This window comes from Anopheles moucheti, chromosome 2, assembly GCF_943734755.1.
Source record: "Anopheles moucheti chromosome 2, idAnoMoucSN_F20_07, whole genome shotgun sequence".
Lineage (NCBI taxonomy): Eukaryota > Metazoa > Arthropoda > Insecta > Diptera > Culicidae > Anopheles > Anopheles moucheti.
In genome coordinates, this window is record NC_069140.1 from 26,287,735 (window position 1) to 26,312,098 (window position 24,364).

At 44.1% G+C, this 24,364-nt stretch overlaps 1 protein-coding gene across 1 annotated transcript in view; it reads right to left on the bottom strand.

Moving 5' to 3' along the window:
* LOC128306470 (uncharacterized) overlaps positions 1-24,364 on the bottom strand; it is a 55,570-nt gene that overhangs the window by 23,088 nt on the left and 8,118 nt on the right. The gene's annotated exons all lie outside the window — the stretch shown is intronic.

Below are 24,364 nucleotides of genomic sequence, written 5' to 3' on the forward strand. Positions count from 1 at the left end.
CGAGGTGAGTCTTGACACTAATTGGCTCCACTCACCGCCACGGCCGATTCGGTGACTCCCACTCAATCATGGAACTGTGGAGCTTATCTTAATAGTTTGCCCATTGCCCCGCACACCAACTTTGCATCCCTCTTTTGAAGCGTGAATTTGAATAGCAGCGTTTAGTGCGGGCAAAATGGCGATTTGGGTTTTTTGCGACATCATCTAGCCGAGGCCGTATTGTGAACTGTAATCTTCACTAGCTGTCACATAAATAATTACCCGTTTGCCAGCATTTGTGAGAGCATCACGGCGTTTTTCCACCTGCTATGCAACCGAGTCCGAGCGAGCATTAAGGCGTAATTTTCACGCATTCGGTTTTGGTAAATGGTCACCATCGCTGATGCTGATCATCACGCGGTCTCTGGTAGGCTCAAGCATAGCCACCAACCACCTAATAGCCGTCGAGGCATCGCTGGGGAGATGCCGTTTAAAAAGAAAGCTTTTGGATGGTGCATAATTTATGCGCCTCGCCAGCTGATGAAAATACAACACACAAAGAAAGCATTTTGGTGGTGGTTGAGGTTGTTGTTTTTCCTCGCATTAAGGTTGGGTGAGGTGGCGGGAGATTAGTTTTCCCGATAACATCTATCCACTCTCTTCACGTGTTGCTTGGTTTTTGCTGCACAACTTCACGGCCTGGTTGATTGTCTTGATCAAATTGGTTGGCGAGAGTTGGCCAGTGGCCGTGAATCTCGTGCGCGTTCACGGTTGCCTAGAAAGGAAAATTAAGCCTCCTCTCCTACCCGGTGGTGCTCCGGTGGCAGGTGAATGATCATCTTGATGGGGAGGGGTGAATTATTCGGAGGTTCATGAACCCAGCGGCTGTGTGATGGCAGCATGGTAGCAGTTGCAATGACTTCTTCAATGATAGATTTTAAATGTGGTATTTTACATATAATTCCAATAGCGATTCATTTCTTCAACCAACTATTTGTTACAAACCGGTCATGAGCGGTTCTTATGAGGCTCTACAACTTCAATTTACCACGAATGGTCTTCTGCTAACGTGCTGTAGATCGCGTACCCCATAAATCATGTATTCCCACCATAGTACTTGAGTATCCTTGGACGCGAATTGCTCTTCTAACAACCTCCCATTCACATTAAACATGATCGTTATCGTAACGCGCCCAGCAAATATCTATAATTAAACCGCAATCCTAACCTAATTTATTCGCTAATGGTTACCGTTCATTTACACAACATTACCGGGTGACATCCTTCATTGCTCCGTACAACAATCACCACGAGGTAAAGAAAAAAGGCGTTTTCCATCGCGACCAACCACCGGTAAACAACAATTTCCGCCCATTGCGAACTGGCCAGCGGTACGCCAGAAGGGAGAAAAAATAAAATCACAAACTCATCGATGACAGTTACCGAAAACCGGAAGCGAACACGATCCGGTCTCCCGTGTGCGTCGACCAATCAATCAACGCACGCCCGTCCCGTAAAGATGGTACACCCAGTGGCGTGCCGTTGGAAGGGCAACTGTATGGAATACCCGGCATCGCGTACCAGGTGCCGGTGTTTGGCTGCGGGACCACCTTATTCAATCCCAATTTCCGACCCTATAGCGCTAATCGACTTCCGCCTCAGCAACCGTGTGATAGCGTGAGGTGCGATGGGCAAAGCTGCGATTAATTCTGCGACACGCAAGATACACTCACACCTCTTTCCGTTGTTTTGACTAATCTTTCCAGCGCACACGAGCGGCGTTTCTTCCATCGGGGTCTGCTCGTTTCGTTTCCCATCGGTTGGAATGCGATTAATTGTAGTCGAAACCCGGGGGGAGGAAAAAAAAAGACTAAATAAATCAAATTAAACAAAAGCACAACCCCTCGCTCGTTCGTCACCTTTCAAAAAATGCTTTTCCGGGAAAAACGAGACAACGGTAACGCTTTCGAAAAGCAGTGCGACGCACGAAATTGTTTTATCTATTTTGCGAACGAAATCAAACAAAAACGGAAATGTATTGAGCGCTTGGAGATTGTTTTTTGGGTAAAATATGCAACCAAAAAGCCCCCAAATTTCGATTGATTGCGCCCCGAAGTTGATGAGTGGATCCGCCATCTAGTAGGCACTTTCGATTTTAAACGTGCCACGGAAAGGTGACATTGTGCCTGACATTATGTTGTGTTACTTTTCTTTTGACGATTGCGACTCCTCTGTTTAATCAAAATCCATTTTCCTCTTCGTGGTAAATGCATAGAGAAAGTGGCAACAACAACAAAATAAAAAAAACGCAATCGGAGCATCCTGCCGTGATCATTCAGGTGAATGTGAAGGGAGCACAATCGGGCGCAGCTTATGTCACTTTAAGTGAGGTGAATTTTGCCACCAGCTCCAACCCGTACCCGAATATTCGCTTGTGCGTTTTTTTTCTTTTTGCGGTTTCCTGTTGCATGTCTGCGTACATCACCTGGGAGAACTGGTTTCGTTCGTTTTCGTTACCCCGGCAGGTTCGAAATTGTTTGGACATTTCCTTCCGCTAGCAGGATGCGACACGCCGAACACTGTTGCCAAAAATCGAAAGTGAACGCCACCGGTGGTAAGTGGATCGCTAATTGGTCGCATAATGGGCGTGCCGCCCTGTTGTTGTGCCGCTGAATGGCGAACACCGCACCTCCGGGTTTTGCATATTTTGCGTGTAATAAAGGACGGCAATCGAATTTGAGCGTTTTTAAAAAGACGAATAGCGGCCATTAAATGAGGGAAATTTTTGGTGGTTTGCCTGTTACAGACACGTGTTAAACGTGAACCACTGATGGCACTTGTCGAAGATCCTATCCGATTCCTATCGCATCAGGGACTATTGTTAACAGTTAATTGTTGCGAGTTGTGATGCTGCAATTGCCATTATGGACCGATCGGAAGGAGAGACCCTCGAAGCGTAACGGGGGACCTCCTCACAATCACTTAATCATAACTTGTTTGCCCTCGCCGCTTTTCCATCGATCCGTTCCATCATATTTTCCCTTCGGTCGCTACCCACACTAATTAATTCGATTGCTTACGAAATGATGGATGGAGCAGTGGATGTGTAAAAAAAAAGCCAGCCTCCACGCAAAACAGACTATTGTTTCGACATCCATTTTTTTTTTTAACGAGCTGTGAGTCTATAAACATCGATCTTGGGAAAACACAGATTTCATCCTAATCGCTGCACTGAATGTGTGAATGTGATACGAACGTATCGATAGCCCACAGCACAATGCTTACGAAACCACAATTGGTTTGAACTTTGTTAATTTAAACATTTTCAATGCATCTATAATTTGTAACTTTGAACGCTGTGTTAATGATTGTGGCTCGGATGGAACAGAACCGGCAAAACAATATCATAAAATGATGAAACTATTGTGTGGCTGATGTTCCAGCAACAATCGATACAGATTGTTGCAACAATATACAGATTTGGTGATTTGGTTGCAAGACGTATTTTTTATCGTTTTTATTTATCATTTTTCATTATAGTAGATACGAGTTTCGAAATTACATAGCACTAATAAGGAACTAAGATTTGTGATAACTACCGTAAGTATCTTCATTTAACGTGCAATATTATGATTACTCTCAGTGTACAAGTTCATCCTCAATGCAGAGATGGGTAGGAGAATACATTGATTTTTTTCGTGATTAAAGTTGTCATAAAGAAGAAATTCAATCGTCATTAGAAGAAATTGAAGTACTGTTGGTTTTGAACTACGGGAAAAAGTGGAAGCAAGTAATTCAGTTTCCCAAACACACTAGATCTCCATTGAAATCAAACAGACGGCCTAAAAGTGGTACGCAAGTCAGTATTCCTGAAAATTTCGCCCCAAATGACTTTAAGCGTCCAGGTCCAGTGAAGAAATTCAAGGATTCGAGGAACTTCCAGCATCGTTTCAAGAAACATGATTGGTCTACGTATCTGGTATCCAACAAACCGTATTCCTGTGATAAAGGACCTTAAAAGGACTTGGAATAAACTCTAAGGCCAGAACATTGCTCTTTGGACGATTACACAACAGCGAAACGTTCTTTGATCAGTTTCAACATGGGAGATAATGGATTAAGATCGAGGATCTCCGTAACGAAGGGTCCTGTGCAAAAGTCTGCTACCTCTAGGGCGGAGTGGCAAAATCTAGCACCTGCATCTTTTGTGGCTATCTTGAAATAACATGCCACGGGCTACTACATTTGGGGACCATTTATACAGAGCAATATCTACACAATTGATGAAATTTGATCATCCATTATTATACTAAAAGCTTCAATCATTCTGAAGACCTTGAGATATAAGGTCACCTAGACCTAGAACATAGTCTGTTGAATTCTACCGATAAACGATCCATAATTTGGCAGATAAATGAAGTAGAATTGTCCGAAATAGAGGAACCTATTCAGTGAAGAAAGATTGTTTTTATCCTACCAAAGATCGAAATTCGATTGAAAAACCGTAATTCTCTAATTGTAGGTCAGAAACGGAACGATCAAAAATAGCCAACCATTACATTAAAGTACGTAGTTTGATAATTGCTTACATCACTGACCACAGATTGCATATCGCAAACGAACAGGTTGGATCAATCAACCAACACACAAACGCATCGTAACGGCAACTGAACCATCGCTAGCTTCGATGCGACCTCGAACAAAACGCAACATGCATTTTGCGCCAATGGGGTCATGAGTGCAGGCTCGCGAACTAACAATGTGCCACGTTCATATGCCCGCGCATCGTTTCGTCTTCGCGCGTAACGAAGACGCACACGACGATGGAATGTGGCGTACTTGCTCGTGGTCGATCGTTGGCCGCCTGACCGCCTGCCCGATGCCTTGAGTTCCTTGGGCGTCATGTGACACTTTGTGGTCACCGCGAGCTTAGCGGCAGTTGTCGCGAATGTAAGAAGCCGGATGAGTTAGACAGGGTATAGACGGTAGCTTTAATCGACGGAATCCGCCCCGGCGCCGTTACGCATTACAGTCAAGGGCGAAGGCGTCGATTAAATCCAATCGGATGCGCTTATGAAGGCATGGTGGCTTCTTCATTCCCCAATAACTCAACCCTCAACCAGATCCGCCGATAAACCGTCAATCCGAACCGGCTAATGATGTAATGATGCAATCGAAACAGGAGAATCGAGTTGATTCTCGACAGTTCTCGTTCGAAAGCGTCGTTTGCGGTTTTGCTTTGTTGGCGTAATGTGGACAACCTATCAATGAACGGTTCGTGGCAGTTTTTGCCTTTTTTGTCACTATGCCAGCACTTTGGAACAGAACTCCTTGGACGAACACTGAAGGCATTCCAGTTGCTTCTTGAGTTTGGTCTAAACGAGCTCTTTTAATATCATCTTCAACGAAACCTTTGCAAATGTATGTTTTGTTGCTGTTGCGCCAAAAGCTAAAAGCGTGGGAGCTCCCATTCGACTTCGTGCAGATTTGTAACACTTTTACCGTGCCGAATTTTCCGTGTCCCACCCATCCACGAGTGCCTGCCGGCCGGGTAATATATGCATGTCGTTTACTTTAACCATCTTGCTTCCCATTGCGTTCCAGTTGGATGGGCCCGTTTTCTTTTCCGTATCGAGCCGTTTTGTTTGCTTTCTGCTTATATTTTTATCCATGCTTTCCGGGCAAAGCCGCTCGCACGCGCCCATTTTCGGGGAACGCGAGGAAAATTTATGTTTTTCGTTAACGCTCGTGAAAATCCACTCATCGGAAATCATCGGAAAGTCCCATGGCGTTTGGGATGGGATCCATAACCGGCCCGTGGAGAGATAGACAGAGAGCAACGCCCGAGAACCGAATAAGCGAGCACAGCGCAGCAGTGGGTCAGTGTGTCGATGGATGTTGCATTTTCCTTCATTCTCATTCGCTTTCCTAGCTCGTGTGTGTGTGTTTGTGTGCGGATAAGAAAAATAAAACAAAACATGCCGTGCTTTCACGACGCACCGGGGGTGATTGATTACGTCCCACATGCACAACCCAACGATGACCGCGGGAATGTGGCAAGAATGTCGGCAAGCAAATCGTGCCCGCGCATCAACCGGACGCCGGGCGCGTTGCGTAACTTTATGCAACGGGAGCACACCGGGGAGTTTTATTTTTCACGCCACGATGGCCATCCCTTCCGGTCACGCTAGGGCACGGTTTTTCACGGGTTTGTCACAGATTGTGTCTGTGTGTATAGCTACTATTTGGGGATTGGAATGGGGATGATGATAGTGTCCCTTTTTACTTTTGCTCTAGTTTTTCGGTGAAAACATAACGCAACCAGGCGAAGCTGCACGCAATACTGGGGGAGCCACAGTGTGGACGAAAACACTTTTTTTTGCTTTTACATTAATTATATTTCTGTCGAACATTACTTTAGCTTTAATTATTAATGCTGTTATAATAATTATTATTAAAGTTATACTTGCATACTTTTAAGCTTTAGACGTTACTGAGTTTAAAGTGCGTTTGTCTCAGTAATCTTCCATCTACATATAGTGGATTTGGAGAAATTCAATTCACTTGACTCTTTTTAATAGCAATATACATAAGCTAAACATATGTTGGGTGTATTAAATGATTCCAAATGTTCTGACAAGCAATGATCAAAGATTTTACCAACTTCTATTTCTCAATATGTTACAATTCAGATGAGATCTATCAATTCTGTGCAACAAAAAGTAATCAAATACCCTTTGAAGTATCACAAAGAGCATCGATACCTCAAAGTGATCATCGACATCAACCTATTTCGGCCAAGACGAGACGAAAAGACAATATTTTAACGCAAACACTTCAAGCACAAGCACAAGTGCAAACAATTCTCAACGTTCCCTAAAAACCGTACACCAACAAAAAACATCATCCCTACCATCCCCATCCGTACTACGCGACTGCAACGAATTATTTCTCCATCCCATCGACGTTCCTCCTGTCCTTGATGCAATGCAACCGCGCCGCGATGATGAAGACTTCAAACCAAACAAAAAAAGCCTCCGCATTGCACTCAGTCACCCTGGTAAAAGCGTAAATAAACACAGCCGGTGTAGGAAAAGCCGCCTACCCCGTGGCATAAATAGCACCGGCATGTAGGACACACGAGCCATCGCGCGTGGCGTAGGTTCAGAGACCGGCAATTTCATCTCGCTTCATCCGGCGACTGACTTGCTGACATCTCCATACAGCTGCACGATTCCAGCCCATCGGGCAAATATGGCGCGCATGGGGTGAAGTTGGCCCAGCCGCGCGTCTCGCTGCACGTTTATGTCACGGTCGGATTTTACCTTGCATTGTACGCACTCAACGCAGCCTAATTGTGCTGAAACGGGGCAAAATCGGGCACGGATCCCTTGCGCATGTCGTGTCATCTTCCACGCGTGCGTTCCACGGACAACCTTAATCCGTCTCGAATCACTACCGTTTTCCTTCTTTCGGTTCTTTCCGCCCGAATGAGATGCTATTTTTAAATACACACTGCATCACTCCAACTCGTGCACAGAATCAGCGATCAACGCATCCGACGCGCATCCGTCACGGTTCGTCCAAGAATTCTTCCCATTTTCCCTTCGTATAGTAAAATTATATGAATATGGTTGTAATCTTCAAGGCACACCTATCGTTATGGTTTCCCTTCACATCAATGATCAACTATTACCGTGATCTATGATCATGCACAACTAAAGCCAAATCCTCACGAATTTCGACATACTTATTTATCTCTCGTCTAAAATCAATCTTTTGGAAATCTGATCGTTAACTATTCGAATGTTTCTAAACGGTTCGGGCGTGGCTGCCTTATTGGATGTTATTATTAGGCCGAAAACATGTCACAAACGCACAAATAATACACCTCCAGCATCATTTCCTCATCATTGCGATCGTTAAAGTCGGCAAGAAAATGATGTTGACAAAATTGTAAGGTTGGTGTTTACCGTTGAGGCCATTATTTTTTTTTTTTCAAAAAAGAAAGCCAAAACAGGAAACTGAGATAAAACTAGGAACAAGAAAAAATGTCACTAATCTTTAAAAATGATCGTACAGAAAATGTTTTTCGAATATTCGACTCAACTTAGCAGGAAATGTCGAATACACTACATAGCAACTCTTTAGGGAATTATTGAACGAATTTTATCAAGAAAATTTACATTTCATGCGACTGATTACAGCAGAAACCAATGCCAATGCAAGCACCAAATTAGCAATTGATGCCAATAATCACCAACCAACCTCGCGATCTCTTTTTCTCTATTTTTTTCAGTTGTTTTCGTACCAATTTTCCCTCCAATTTCCACGCACGCATGAACCGCACGCAAATCAGACGCAAATTAACATTCCCCGATTGCCGATTGACATTCTTGCCGATGCGAGATGCGGTGAAGTAATTTTACATCCCCGCCAAGGTAAAATGATGTCAGATGCCGCACACGTACGCGCCCTGCCCACACCACCATCGCCGTATCGGTCGTGCTCGATCACCAAGGCCTAGATCATGGTGGTGGATAAACGGTGGCGGCAGTGGTGACATTATCCCTTCCCATGGGTGGGTGAAAAACTGGTTCCACCGTGGTTCCCTTACGCCATCGCTAAAGCCTCCCAAGAAGCAACATGACACCGGGGCAACAAAAAAAAAGAACACTCGGGAAGAAGGGAAGAGAACTCCCCGATAGTGCCCCTAGCACTACCAGCGGTTGCATTGGGGGTTTACCATCACCCTGGTAACGGGCCCTTTTTTTTGTTCCACAGTTGGGTGCACGCATGAGCGACAATGTGTGATTGCGGAATTTCATCATTTTCAATTTCATAATCCAGCAATAGACATCTAGTTGCCATGCTCTTGCTTGCAATAAAAACATCTTCTCATATGGCACAACTGTTTGCTTCAAGAATGCCTTCTAGGAGATCAATTGCCTTCTAGGAGCAAAAAACACAAGAGCCAGCCTCCGAACAACCGAGTTGCCACGGGGTTCGAAAATAGCAGCAAAGAACTCGAACACACATCCGCCGGTAACCTTGACGGAATAGCTTCATGTTTGGCTTCTTTCGCTTTTCCTTTCATTTCGCAGAGATGTGTGCCCTGCAATGTCGCGTATCCGCGAGTTGCGAAAGTTACACTTGAACCCTTTTGCCGCGCTACAGCGACTACTGACGAATCCAATTCCCACGCTCGATTTACGCCCATGCCCGCAGAGGATAGGGCACGGCACACTGCTTAATGTCGATTCAATTGACGGTAAACGATTGCATCTCCGGTTGGATCCACATAGAAGGGGTCTGAGGAACCGGAAAGGGGTGTGCGAGGAGGGAGACGACGGTTGCTTTTGAATTCCTGCGCCATATTCGGTACGCCCAGGGATGGTCGCGCATGAATGAGCATTATTTCATTAGAGTAGCGTTTTGGGGCCCCGTGCCCATGGCGGCGACATTAACATGGTGGCCCTGGGCGGTCCGCAACTGATACTGGAGTGCGTATTCGTGAGTCAGCGTGATTGTCACAATGTCCTCATCCGTCATACAATTGGAAAAACACACACACACACACACACACACACACACACACACACACACACACTAATGGAAGCTTTGAAGTGAACGAAAATGAAAGCACCGAAAGGTTTGGTGACCATTGGTGCGTCGACCATATCGACCACATACGCCGCTTGCACAGCATTTCTTGGTTGCGTTTGTAATCCATCACTCAGACGTCTATGGACTTCCAAAATGGAGCAAAACGCAACTGTGGCCAAAAAAAAAAAACAAAACACACACACACCTCTTCTAAATGAGTTCGGAGTGGCCTTCTGCCACCATATACCATTAGTGGTTCCAATGAATTATGCTGCAGAATATCAAGTCCCCTTTGGTCCAAGATGCCTTTGCTACTTCCACTTCTGCTAGCGTTTTACAACCGGATGACTTCCTTGCCACGACAAATTGGCTTGCATTAACCATCGTTGTCGAGGTAACGTATCTAGTGTGCATCATTCGAAGTACTCGTCCGCGTCACAACATAGCAGCACGGGAGCAATCACCCATCTACCATGCCGGAAAATTGGCAAAAGGACCGTTACTCGGTCAGCACTCGCACTTGAGCAATGCCTTCTGCTCTCCGCCGGCTCTGGTGGCAGAGCACCGCAGAGACATTGCGCTCGGTTACACGGTTTGGCGTCGGGAAAGCCAAGTTGCCGGAAAATGTAGAGCACCGCCGTGCGCAAACACACATAAACCGAAGAGCTAAGGCTCGCTCGTTCGAGGGCGCACTTGTGTGGTCCTCGTCTCCCCCGCAGCTCTACCAGCCGTCTCCTCGTTGGCGGAATAATTCGCAAAGCTTAGCGTAAATCCCACCGAACCGAAAGCAACGCCAGTGAACGGTGTATTCCTCTCGGAGAAAACGAAACTGGAGCGATGGTTATGAGGTGATGCACTTTCCGTGTCGAACCACACACACAGCCGCACGCTCCAGGGATCCCCCCCCCCACGGGCCAGCAGAGCAATCTTGCGACTGTGCGAATTTTTGATCGCCCCGAAACGGTTCCGTACTGCCAACTACCCCGGTGAGGGATGGATGTCGATACTGCGGGATGCCACAGAGACCGGATACTGTGGAAGATGCTTTCCCGATGGATTCGACGCTAACGGGAGTACACACGAGCACGTTGCGCTACGGTGAAGTATCATTAGGTGGTGCACCTTTTCCAAAACGTGTAATTAAAAAGTGAGTAAAGAAATGGAAAACAGCACAAAGGAAAGCAAAATCAAGAAAACATGTGCCTGAACTTTAGGCAAATTTATTATTTTTTAGTTTATTGTATAGAAATAGTGGCTAAAATATATCACCAATATTTACCCATTGTGTGATTTATTGTGTGATAAGTTAGAACGTTAAAGTTTGAAGTTTTTTTCACTCTTAAACTTTAGCTCTGATGTTTTGTTATGCGATCGTAACAGTTACTTCGTTGAAGAATTTAGCTGTACTTGTACCTTGTAAACTTCTAAATATAACTTGTAAAATCCAAGTATATTTTAAACCAATCTAAAACAAATGTTTAGTAATAGCGCTTTTGCTACAATTCTAGAATATCTTAAACACAAGCTAACCTTGTAAAATAACTATGAAAAATGCTTTGTTGTGACATTCACAGCGGCAACATTTTATTTAAGACTTGAGAGAAAAACATTCTAAGCCAAGGTCTATAGAGTATGGTGGTCTCGCAATGCAAGCGTTTTGACAATTCTCAGAATAACTGGGGATTGTGTGTCTGACATACACCATGTTTTGAAGATATGACATCCACAGTGGAGTTTTCTCCAAAAAACATCTCATTAATCAAGGACACCTATCTGTCAGATTTAATTTCAAGATTGCGTAATACGAAATCTTATAACTCCATAGAAGTTGATCTCTACCTACATCCACATAGGAACTTGAGTTGAGAAACTTTATGGAAACTTAGCAGCGAAAGTTACAGAAAAAAGAGATTGAAGGTATCAGAGTCTTCTTTATTAGACTGCGAACATCAGATTTGTGGAATGTTTGTCCAGAACAAACAACAAATAGCTTCTGGCTTCAATTCCACCTGTCTTGTTTGGGCTAATGTATAAAAATATATCAACAAATTAACGGCACTTTGTTACTGATGACTTGACCTGTTAAGTGACCTGGTATGCATCACAAACCTCTAAACATTAAACATAAAAACATGACACGCATTCACCATCGGCAGCCGGCCAATGTACAGCACAGTAAACGTAAAAATAAATATATAAACATTTCCGCCCAAACCCAAGTCTTTTTAAAGTGACCATCGGCGCGCCAATTTGAGAGTCACAAAATCAATACGAAAATACACCGGGCAGCTAACACTTCACTTTATGGATACGATATACGGCCTCAGCGGTGGAAAAGCAAACACCCATTAAAGTGCATTTGCTGGGCCGGTGGCAAATATTTACCAGCACCGGTAAGACAGCGACACAATCGTGACCCACATGCCGTGGATTGTCTACCGTGCGATATCGCGTTGCCCTACCGTTGACGTTGCGACAAATCGTCCGTACAACTCAATTAAACGATAACCTTCTTCTTCCAAAAAAAAACAAACTGCTGATGAAAACCGAAATGACAAAAGCGTTAATTAGGAAGGGTTTTATTTCCATTAACTAAATACATAATTTGTACACCGTATCTTAATTTCCATCTGATGGTTATGAACTTAACTTTAATACACTTTACTGTAACGTTTCAAATGCATAAATGCAAAGCACTAATTAGTGTAACACCTAACCGATTGCATAAACCATGTGGCCACATAGCTTTTCACCCTTTTCCGAGCGCACGCAGACTGCCGCTCTGCTTTTCCGCTGCTGTAACCCAAAGCCCTTTGGTGGTTGCGTTTTTTTTTTTTGTTTTGTTTTCGGCAAATGAAGAAATTGATCAAAGCCTTAACTAGTGCGGAGAAACCCCTAAACGGAAAACCTTTCTCCTTTTCATGCGTGCGTGGGGTAGGAAAAATGGGCACAAAAAAAAGGCGAAATAAACGAGCAGACAGACTCGGGCGAATGGATAGAAAAACTAACTCCCCGAAACGACTCATTGACACCGGCAAACGAACAAACAAACTAACTAACTAACTAACCAACCCACCAACAGCCGCGGGCGGTGGGCCACCCTGCCCGGTCAATCGCACACCGGGCAAATACGTAACACTGCAACCGCAAAACTTATTATGACAATCGCACCGGGTGCGCGCATCGAAACCGTTTCGCTTTTACTTCCCACCCACCGGCTGTGTCTTTGAACTTTCGTACCGATTCATTGGAAGTATCTTCCTTCGGGGGTGGAATGTGTGTGTTTGAATAAAAGTAGCAAATAAATAAACGAGCGCATTAGATTAGGAGAAGCTTAACCAATGCTACCCAATGGTTGACACAAAACAATGACGGAATGGCAATGGGTGCACGTAGAAGTAATGATAACAAACAACTAGAGCTCCAATGAATGTATCATGATTTAGCACAAACCAAAGAATGGTATACTTCCCGATCAATAATTCACGAGTTGTTTTTATTCTAAATTACAAATTAACCTCGCTTAGACCGATAGACGACAAATTAATATTTGTGTAGTACTGATGATAATTTCATTGATAAATTCAGCAAACAAATTGTGCATTTTTTTTACATTTTTACATGTAAAAAAAACTTTGAACAAGAAGGCTAAAAATTAACAATATATTTACTATAATATATTTCGCATATAAGGCACAATATTACTAAACGAAAAACAATCAATTGTATCATAAACTATTCCCTCCTATTAATTGGCTATTACACATGGTCTATTATGTGATGGTTTGCACGTTGGACCAAAGATAAGGAGATTTACTAATACACGATAACTTTAAGTGGCAATACCCTTCAAAACAGCTCCCTTCATTTTTCATGGTTTGCTAGATAACAGGTCCCAGGTAAGACACTCTCGATCAGTGGTGAAGGTGAAAAAGATCACCTCACTAGATGCGGTTATGTGAGTGACACAGGCACACACAAAATTTGTCCGATTAAGTCCGATCCGAAAGGTTGCTAATCGGGCTGGAACCTTTGATTCCTTGCGCGGGAGATTACGTGCCGTGGTCATCGGATGAGTTCGCTCTTTAAACATCTCCACGTGACGCTCGATGCTAAGACCCGATTGCTTCTTTATCTGACCGACGGTGACGACCCAATTGACTTCACGCGTTGATGGACGCTTCGGAAGAGAGAGTACACAAGAAAAACGAACACCTTTTTGCTGATGCGACAAACGTTTGACACTAGATGATGGATAATTTACTGCCGAAAAAAGAGGTAAAATTGTGACAACGTACAGTCGGACACGCATCAAACCGACGGTAATAAAACTGCAATATACATAAATGTAAATTAAACGCAATAAGCTGTTACATGAATACACACAGCGAGGATCGCCCCAAATACCCACCATAAAATATGATTTATCTTCCTTTTTGTTACCTGATGCTGATGCTTTCAGCGTCAAAAGTGTTTGTTTGCTAGCAAAGGCTTTAAATTTTCCGCTTTCCTACAGAGCAGATTGCACAACAAAGAACCAAAACACTGTGTTGCATTAGTCACTGCCCGGGCGGTGCCGAGAGCACCATCGAGTCACGTAACAAGTGGACATGTCATATCTCTTTTAACATCTTCAAAAATATTCGACCCCCCTCCTCCGTCAGCCAAGAATGAGATCGCCCACCGGAATTTTAGCTCGAGCGGTTCTACGTTCTACGCCATCGCCGAGCACAGCGAGCGGAGTGTTAATTGCTAAATTCTTGAACACACTCCAACTGTCAGTCAAAGTGGTTTTTTGTTTTTCTTCCCTTGGTTACATTCATTCATGCACCAGTTAGAAGTACCGTGTGCACCCCCGGTGTCCATTAATCCATGCTGTATTAGACGGCTTCGGAGCAACAGAATTTCTCCGTCCCCTGCAATTGCAACAAGCAGCAGAATTAATCGGTCTCATCTTTTTTGAAACAAGATCAAACACATTGCTCGTGGTTTCCGATTGGCTTGGGACAGCTATAGGCGATAAATTTTATGTCCTATTTTAGAATTGAGCAACGTGGGTCACTTTACATGTACACGTTCTGGGATTTCCTCTTGAGTCAGAGCCGCAGCTCGGAGCATCGGTCGATCGTTGTGCAATCGATGAAATGCAATAGCGTCTCCAACACTGTCCCAAGTACAGGATTATATGGTTCTTCAATGGTTCCTCGGATTCCACCAAGAGTCTCACCGTTTTAAAGTGATGTTGTTTTTCCCTTATTTCGCCACCGCCATCACCAAGGAAAGGGAAAAGCACTCGGGACAGTGCACCACATTGCAACGTTGAAAAACGGTGTCATGCAAGGTGTTTGAAAGCAACGGAATGACCAACCGTGCGGTGGACACTACAGTGGTGTCCCCATAGTTCACTGCAGTACCTTCCCACACGCATCGCTGGCCACTCGTTCGGGCGCATCGAAGCCGCACACACGTCAGACCTTCGGCGCAACGGCAACAAGCAATAAGCACACATAACATGCAAACAAATGCATGCGAAGTGTTCCCCCCGCAGAGGTGGAGGTTCGATGTCTTCCTGGGTCTTCCATCTATTGATTATGCCCCCAAGACGCATATGTTTCCTGCTTTCACCTTTCGAACATCGATCATGGATCGATAATCGTCTCGTAATGATTGCCGGTGTTTTATTTCATTTTATTTCTAAATATTTGGATGGGTTAAGAAAAAAGTCTCCCGTTAAAAAACTAAATTCTTGGAGCCAATCTTCACCGCCACCAAACTTTTTACACTTTACTTTCTAAGTCGCATGCGTGAGCCGAGTTGTGCAATGTCTCCAAGATGTAACAAGGTTGAAGAAGTAGTAGCATTTCCCAGATCTTCGAAAGCTTTCGTTTCCTTTGCTGCGTCAAAAAAACAGAGAGCCAAAATGACCAACAAGTGACCGTTCCACCGCTGGCTGCCCAATTGCGAGTGCTTGGGTGCAAAGAAATTTTCCCAAATCACAAGCGATTGCGCAAGAGCCACCACTAAAGATGGCCGCATTGCTGTGGCACGCTTGTTCCGGAGCCGTTTTGCCATAATTTAACGGGGGCAGGGAAAGATGGGAAATGGAGAAAAAGCATTTTCCATCCATTTCTTCCATCAAACCGCTGGTAATGAATACGACCGCCTTTAATCGACCGACGCGGTGTATTGGTGGCCGTATCGCAGAAGTAAGCTCTGGGAAACTTGCCAATTCTTCAATCCATCGTCAACCGTCAAACGGCAATCCAATCTGTTTCGTGTGAAAACACTTACCCGCGCCGAGTTAGCAACCGGCATACCAGCCAGCGTTCCCAACTGCAGCACGGTGCAGCATTTATGATGATATTTAATTTTTTGCTTTGTTTTGCGCCCCTTTCACAGCAATCCACTGCGCTAATGGTAGCGCGTAAATCGTATAAATGTGGAATTAGTTTATGGACACGCCGAACACATTTTTTTTTGTTGTTGTTGCGAGGATGGGTTTGGCAGCAACCATCAACGAGCAACAAAGCAACAAGAAACCACCCACCCACACGTCGGTGGAGATGAATCACGGACATCATCACCGCTGCCGCTCACTGCAGCTCGCGGGATGTGCGCGAAGATGTTCCCAAAATAACGCACTACTGGCTAGGCGGCGGAATGGAATATTGTGCAAAAAGAAAAAAAAAAGATTCGTAATGTTTTGCTTGTATTTTAACCAAATAAACATCCACTCTGCCTTAGCCGTAACATTTTGTTTTCACATACACCGTGTTGATGCGATTTTTATGTGCTGCCAAACATCCAAACTCGTCATCTCATCTTGAACCTAGGCTTATATAAGTATTGGACCATAAAAATAAGGGCAAGATATTCCTTTTTCAAGTGAGCAAACAATTTTAAAACAATTGTAAACCATTTCTTCCCTTATTCGCAAGAGGATTTCTCAGGAGTCAGTAGTCACAAACAGCGTCATCCCACCATCAACACCTGTACGGCTCACTGACAAAAAAACAAACATTGCTAATGGCCAGCTAGACGACCCTGACTGACAAACGCCAATTATTTGCCGTCAAAATGTTGACAATCATGAAAGACTTTTACTCACGAGAAGTATTTGCGTCGATAGAAGCCATGTTTTTTTGCAACTAACCACAATATTGGCCTTGCGAATGGGACCAACCTGTGTTGTGCTGACTGTGCACCACATCTGTGACCATCTCTTCCCCAGGAATGTGACTGATTTCTGTACCACACGCCACCGGCAACGGTCCGGTCGGAGGGCAAAGTCACGACCAGGTGGACTGTCATAACCCAATTACTCAACGTCGACAAACTTGCCCGCTTTCGTGCAGTTTACGCTGTTCCTCGTTAAGCAGGTCATTTTGTGCCAACTTGTACGACTTCGCGGCATCGCGGTTCACCTGTTTGGGGCAAAAGTGAACTTCCTAGTAAGTGGTAAGGTTTTTTTTTTTGTTGTTCTGCCCAGAACAAGATTGCTTTGTCCCTTTGCAGTTCATTCAGAACGTAGCAGGGCGAAAATAAACACAATCCATTCTGTGCGAACCGTTATATCACGTGGCAGAAGGATAATAATGTAAAACTCAATTTCCGCCTCCGAAAGACGGCAGTCTACACGAAAATCACGAACGCGAACGAAACTAATGGAGTAATGTTATGTAAACAAAGTAAGATTCGGCTTTTAAGCCGTTTTTTTAAAGACTTGACTAAAATCCTACTTTGTCTAGAATTTTGAAGCGGAAACCAATGAAATGCTTCCATTCTCGATAGATCACATAGAATTATATGTCGGTGAAGCTAAAAAATATTATATTGTAATTAGATTAAATTTCATGTTTATTTCCTTGATAAAATACACGGAAGGAAAACCAGAATGTATAACACCAATACTAAAGGGAAAAACAAAAGTAAAAGTGAAAGAAATCAACGAAAAACAAAGTGAAACAACAATATAAGAAAACAATATAAAACTAAAAGAAAAACCTCAAAACATAAAAGAAAACAGTTGATAAGTAAACTGACAAATAGACTCTAACAACTGCAATGAAAAAGTCACAAATGGTGAGGCAACCTAGTAAAAATTAGTTAACTAAAAAGCATTAAAGTATTGTTTATAATTAGTATTTTATCGTGTAATTTCTTTGTAAAAAGCAAGCGATTTTTTTTCGATAAACTTTAACTCATTAACACAAACATAACACCACAAAAATGCATTAAAACCATCTGCTTTTAAAACACTTCCAAAGACGATCTTCCGGAGATAAGAACGCGAAGCAAACTGTACTTATTTCCCATTCCAAACAGCGCAAGGTGTTCATAGCGTTCGTTAGGAAGTAAACGCTTATAGCAGCTTCCGGTTAGTGAAAAAAGCGAGCAAGAATGGACCGCACTGTTCAATAGCTCTACCAAACGTCAACGACCCTTCTCGCTAATCAAGGTACGAAAAAAGAAAATAACAAATTCCCCATTCCCAAACATTTCGCGTACGTAATCAAGGTGATGAAGACGAACGACATGCGAAACAATGCACAACACCGCGTCATTGTGTCATGTGCTCGATGGCACGTGACGTCCGAACTTCCCGGGCCGATGTGAAGTACTTCCTCGTTGGTGGATTGCAATGGTTGATGCATGCCGTGTTTTGCATGAGTTGACCCACTCGTTTCAAACTTCCGTACCTCAGCTGTCAAGTTGACTGCAACTTCACGCGTGCAGGGTTATTCTAACAGGCGCCCGGGTGGCATAAGCGCACGTTCGGTTTTGTGATAAAGATCATGCTATCGTCAGTGTGGGCCGGAGAGTAGACCTTATGACCCAAGAACGCAAAGCATTTTTTGGTGTTGTCTTTTATGAGTATATTAACACCAATGCTTCTTTCTTAAAGTATCTGAGTTTTATGACGATAGAGGGGAAAAATGACTCCCTCCCAAGTTGGTGCTCTCGCAATCAATCGCCCTCACGCCCTTAGAATGGGAACACTTTGTTTCAAGTTTCTTAATTCCCGCAGGGTGCTGCAGGGTGTTGTCCGAATAATAATAAAAAAAAGATACAGAATCAATAACGAAACCATTCAAGCGTTACACATCGACCGGTTGCATTCGATTGTTCGGTAAGCCTAGTTCTGACTGTCTGATTCTGATGCGATCTATTTCTGCTTCGACTCCCGCGCACATACAACGCCTTCCCAATGCAATGCAGGCGTGTGCGCGGCCGGGATTAATGGCCGTTTGCTGTATCGGGAACACATAAACAACAGACCACACCCTCGCATGATGCACTTTTGCACCGCACATGTAAAGAAGAGCAATCGTGCGGCGGCCCGGGTCGGCAAATGTTTTATTGCGACACCTCACGGGTAACATATACGACCGATCGGGCGTACGTACCGTTGGCGCACTTTCTGGGCGCGAATGGGTGCTGCCCGTGATGATGGACGGTTCGAAATTTATGGTCATTACAATGTGCGCGAAAAGGGCACGGCCCAAGCGCCCCAAAACAATTGCACGATGCAACGACACCACCGAAAAGAAACATAAATCTTTAACACATTGCGATTGGTGTCTTGCAAGTAAATTGAATTTTGTACAATAATATCAGAAAATTAACTTAATATTTTAAGTAATACACATGAAACGTCAACAAAATAAACTTCAACGTCTGCTATCGAATTGTTTGATAGCATGCAACAAGCCAAGCGCACGCCGCAAACAGATGGCATTGTTATCGCAGTCGTTTAATCGGAACGACAACAAACATTAGCTAATGATTCGATCGCATGATATGAAAAGTGGCGAACAATTTGCAATACATTCCGATATTGCATTCACTTCTCGCTCGTGTGCCAAAACCTCGCTGGATCTCATAATAGCGAAAACAAAAAAATCAGACGAATGGCGAAAAAAAAGGAATTCGATCAAAAAATCATGATCGCAATTGCGTATCGGGAGATACTCTCGTTTAATTTTCTGACCATTTTCAACCAGTTTTTTTTTTGCAACAGCTGCTGCATCACCGATTGTCTCGCCCGATTGTCGTGCGGTGCCCGGCCACACCAGGGATCGCAACATTTAATTTACCCCACGCGATCGGGCACGCACGCTCGCACGCTCTTGCAACCCACCCCCATCGATTAGTTTGCATTAGTTGCACCGGTCGCGACTCTATCCCCTTCCCGAGGAAGGGGCACAAAAGTGAAAGAAACTGCCAAGCGCATCGAAACCCTGACGTACCCCTTTCGGCCTCCCGGCAGCGACCCGATAGCGATCATAAGGTTTTAGCAATGGCGTTAACACTTTCGATTTAATCACACGCGGCTATGATGCGATTAATTACACGCTTTGCTTTTGGCACATGTGTTGAACACCTCTCAGCCGCACACCGCGGGAACTCGGAATCTCCACGGAAATCTCTTACATTCCTGCGACCACTGCGAGTGATCGGGCCCGGTGGTCCGAGCCCGCATTAGTGGACCGCCGGTAAAGAAAGTAGCTGTGAGCCAATTATTATTTTTGCGTGTTCTGTTACTAGCGCTGCCAAAAAAAAAACCAGATGCCTGAAGGCTTGAAGGAGAAAGGTATGGAATTGGGGGTTTCTCACGGGAATGTTTTGGCCAAAAGTCTGCAACCCTAATTTGCTTTATACGGTTAAATTGCAAGACGATTTCATATGCAATAGACAGTGTAGTTCTTTACATTAATTATCGTTCTATTGGTTTCGTCGACGTATTTACTTAAGCACCTTCTCTAGAGGTACTCTCCGTGATGCGCTATTCGCGCCTAAATCGCGATCCTCTACGTTAATCACCGCCATGACCCATAAAAACAAACAACGCTGAGATTAAGCAACAGTAATTGATGAACATAATAACGTATGGAATAAACGGGCTAGCGAACAGATACATGAAACATATAAGATGTTGAAGTCATTTGGAATATTGAAGATCTTCATTTGATCAAGAATTGATAAATTTTAATTCATCATCATTGAAGTTGTGTCTTAGAAACGCAAACCGTTTCAAAGTTACAAATCAATTAATTGCCCCAGGTTACTATCATTTGGCAGATGTCGCCAGTGCGTCACACCAACATCAACTCGTCCGTCAAGCGCATTACAAATAGACGTCAGTTTGAGGGTGCATCCAGACCCGAATTGCACAACCGCAAACTCCTTGCATTCTGAGGCATGATTACGTTCATCTAACGGATGATGTTTGGAGCGGCTCACTCAGACCAAATCCCACTGACGCAAGACTGACTATCTGGCTAGTGGTAAACAAAGTCGAAGAAAGCCAAAAATTGCAGTCCTAGATCTCTCTTGAGGTTGTTGTGCCGATAAAAAAGAAGAAGAACGGTTGTTGAAAGATCGTTGGTTCGTAGGATAAAGCTGAGCACACATGACGAATGCGATTGAGCACTACTGAATCTTGAAACACCCCACGCATTACATTGCTCCAAAGCAAATCCACTTGTCCCTCGGCACGAAAAGGTTGTCTCACAGGTAGTGAACGCCTCCGAAACGACCAAACGATCTACAGATTAATCTTCAACAGTGGAGTAACCTGATTTGGTTTACGTAATTTGAAGGTTGTTGAACACAGGCGAAAGAAAGGTATATAGCAGAAAAAGGAAAAAACCGCGATCTTCTAAGGCCTTTTCCGCTAACTCTTCGAACGAGCTGAAGGTCAGCCTGGCTTCGTGGTTCATTCATACTGATCAGCGCAGAAGGGAACGCTTCATCCATTAACTAGACGATCAATAAATCTCTGATGGTTCGTAATTGACGCAAGTTGCTGCTGCTGATGATGATGATAATGGTTCCGGCTCTACCTCCTAGATACTGCCAGCTTCTCAAGATCTTTCCATGCTTCCTTCCTGCCCTCGTACAACCCAACTGTACCGTTCCAACAACTGACTAATTCAACCTGCATTTCCGAAGCAGGAGAAAGGAACGGAGAGAAAGCCTAGATAGATATTTTTACCCCTTGCTTTGATTGTTCTTTTTCTGCCAATTTGGTTTTATCTCCCACCTTGAATGTAATGCGAGCCACTTACAACGATATACTACGGTATGTTTTAGGTACCTCCGTGTGTGCGAGATGAGCTTGATTGTTTGGGGAAATTCGGGATCTACGCTATACGCAGCCACAATTGCCAGTATCGATCAGCTATGATGGAGGTTTCTTTAGACATCTTACACGAATCTGTTTCTGGGTCAGTAGCGTTGCATTTGGCGATCATTTCTACTCAATCAACAGTTTGACCCGTATTCTATCTGCATCATCAGTGTAGAGATATTAAAAATTAATTGCTGACACAGATTCTCAGAATCTCCAAAAATAATTCAAGATCATCACTTTTTTTTTCAAGATTTTCCTTTAAAATTGTTTATTCTCGCTGTATATTCCACAACCCATCGTTACATCTTGGAAACAACGAAAGATCAAACATCATTTTATTGGAACTCGCATAAAGCGCTTTCAATTGAGCTAATTGGAAAACCAAACATTGGCCTTCGTAACATTTGATCGTGGAAGATCACGTGATAGCGTTACGAATAACAACGATGACAACGAACAAACACGAGGTGGACCCCTTTTTTTCGCTCTCCATAACTGCAACGCAACCGTACGATAAAGGCAGATCTCGATGCACAGGATATTATTACCTTTTACGATCACTCGCGCTAGAGAATGCATCGCGGTCTCCTACTGAGAACCCTCTCCCTGATCGCATCTACAATTCTCTTCCAGTGCTGCTGTACAGAGTACTGTCGCTGGATAATCTTGCAACATTTAGAGCATCAAGCGCTGCTAAACTTCCGATCACGACTTTGCGACTTGCGCGATCGCACACGACAGCCAACATGCGGCACGATCGTTCTCCTCCAAGGTCCTCCACGGTCGGACGCTGGGTACGGCGATCATACGGCGAGACTTTGATGTCATTCGAGCTCAATGACCCTGTGCATAGGCGGAGTAGTACACCCGATCAAGTTCACGACCAGCCTAATCTCAGCTTTGTAAATAACATTCTAACAAAGGTGGAGCTCCAGAAGGGCTAACGCGTAACTAGAGTTCCAAGCAAAGGCACTGTTGCACCGGTTGGGGTGTTTCCAATGCAACACTGCCTGCCCCGCAACGGAAGTGGAAGTAAACAAACCACTGACTGGGCGTGTGAGTACAGATTGCTTTGGACGAGCCACCCTGCAGCAAACATCCACCCCGTGTTGCATAAATTAATTCCCCCTAGCGAAGCGTACACGATCGTACGCCGCACTCAGCATACCTAATCGAGCCGCAACTGGTCGCGGACCAGCCAGGTTCGTGGACCGAAAATGTCACCAACATCGATGGACCGTCCACGACGGACCGGCTGCTCTAACAGGCAGTGTGTAGCGAGAGGCCGGCTTTGCCATTGCTTTCGCTCTCCTTTGCCGCGGTAGAGATGCCGTCACTGATTATGGCTGCCAGTGCATTTATCAAACCTTGTGCAGCGATGCACTTCAATTAAGATTGTGCGCGCATTGCACTTCCCCCGAGTAGCGCTGATTGACGCCGACGCTAGCTGAAGGACGTCGTGATCAATATCTCTCGGCTCTAGGCCGGTGTTCCAGCTGAAATCCATCCTTCACGCATCGCTTTTGACTGGTGTTGTTTTCATTTCCTTTTTTCGCTGCTGTTTTTTTTTAGCCACAGCGCAAATTATATCATGCAAAGCAAACCGAATAGCACATGCAGTAACTTCCGTTCGTCCAATTAAACGTGTAGAGACGTGGAGAGAGTATGACGGAGAAATATAAACACAAAGATGGTATATTGAGCTATGAGAGGAAAATGTCAAGGACTCATACAAAGTTAATCTTTTGAAGTAAACTTTACTAAATAATTAATTATTCGAAAGTTCTATCCATTTTATGCTAATGCAGCGATCTGTTGTAGAATTATTATAAAAAAAAATTTCCGAAGAAAAAAAATGTTATCACCTTACAATATTAAACCACATTTACCAATAAAAAGGACGCAGTAATTAACTGCCTCAAAAAAAGAGGAAGAATGTGACACAGCAAACAGCAGCAGCCTGTTCATCCTAATTGTTTTATGACCACTTATCGTTTCTAGACCGTTATCAGCTACACACATCACCCATTTGCGTGCGCAGCGATTATACGATCTCGTCTAGCATGGTACAAAACAACACAGCAAACAATATGGGAACAGTGTCTAGTGGTTTTGGCTTATCGGGAGCCAACCTCATCCAATGTGTGAGATATCACCATCTGGGGGTTTAGGGGTTTTTCTTCCTAAACACACACCCACCCGTCCATGGCTCGAAGATCACTCTTGAGCAGTAGGTAACTGAGGGACTTCTTCTGCCTTTTGGTGCATTGTTTATGTGCTGGGTCATATCTATGCCATATGAAGGAACCGAAACCTCGACCGCTTAGACTCAAAGTCACTCAAATCGTACGAACAGCAACTACTCTCAAATTTGTCCCCAAACCAAGGCAGCTCCCAAAGAAGTCAATGAACTGGCAGCACTTGCCGATTGGACAGTTTTTTTCGTAACCAACATCACAGCGATCATTGAATGTTTTCCTTGGATGCCCAAAATTTCCCGCAACAGCCAGTTCCATCGCCCCCGTGCACAATCGGTGAGAAATCAATTTGTCCATTAATTTAATTTTATGCACCCTACCCCCACCGTGTGCCGCCAACGAGCGGAGAAATTTGGGTTCCATTTTCGAAGCATAATTGCGTTGC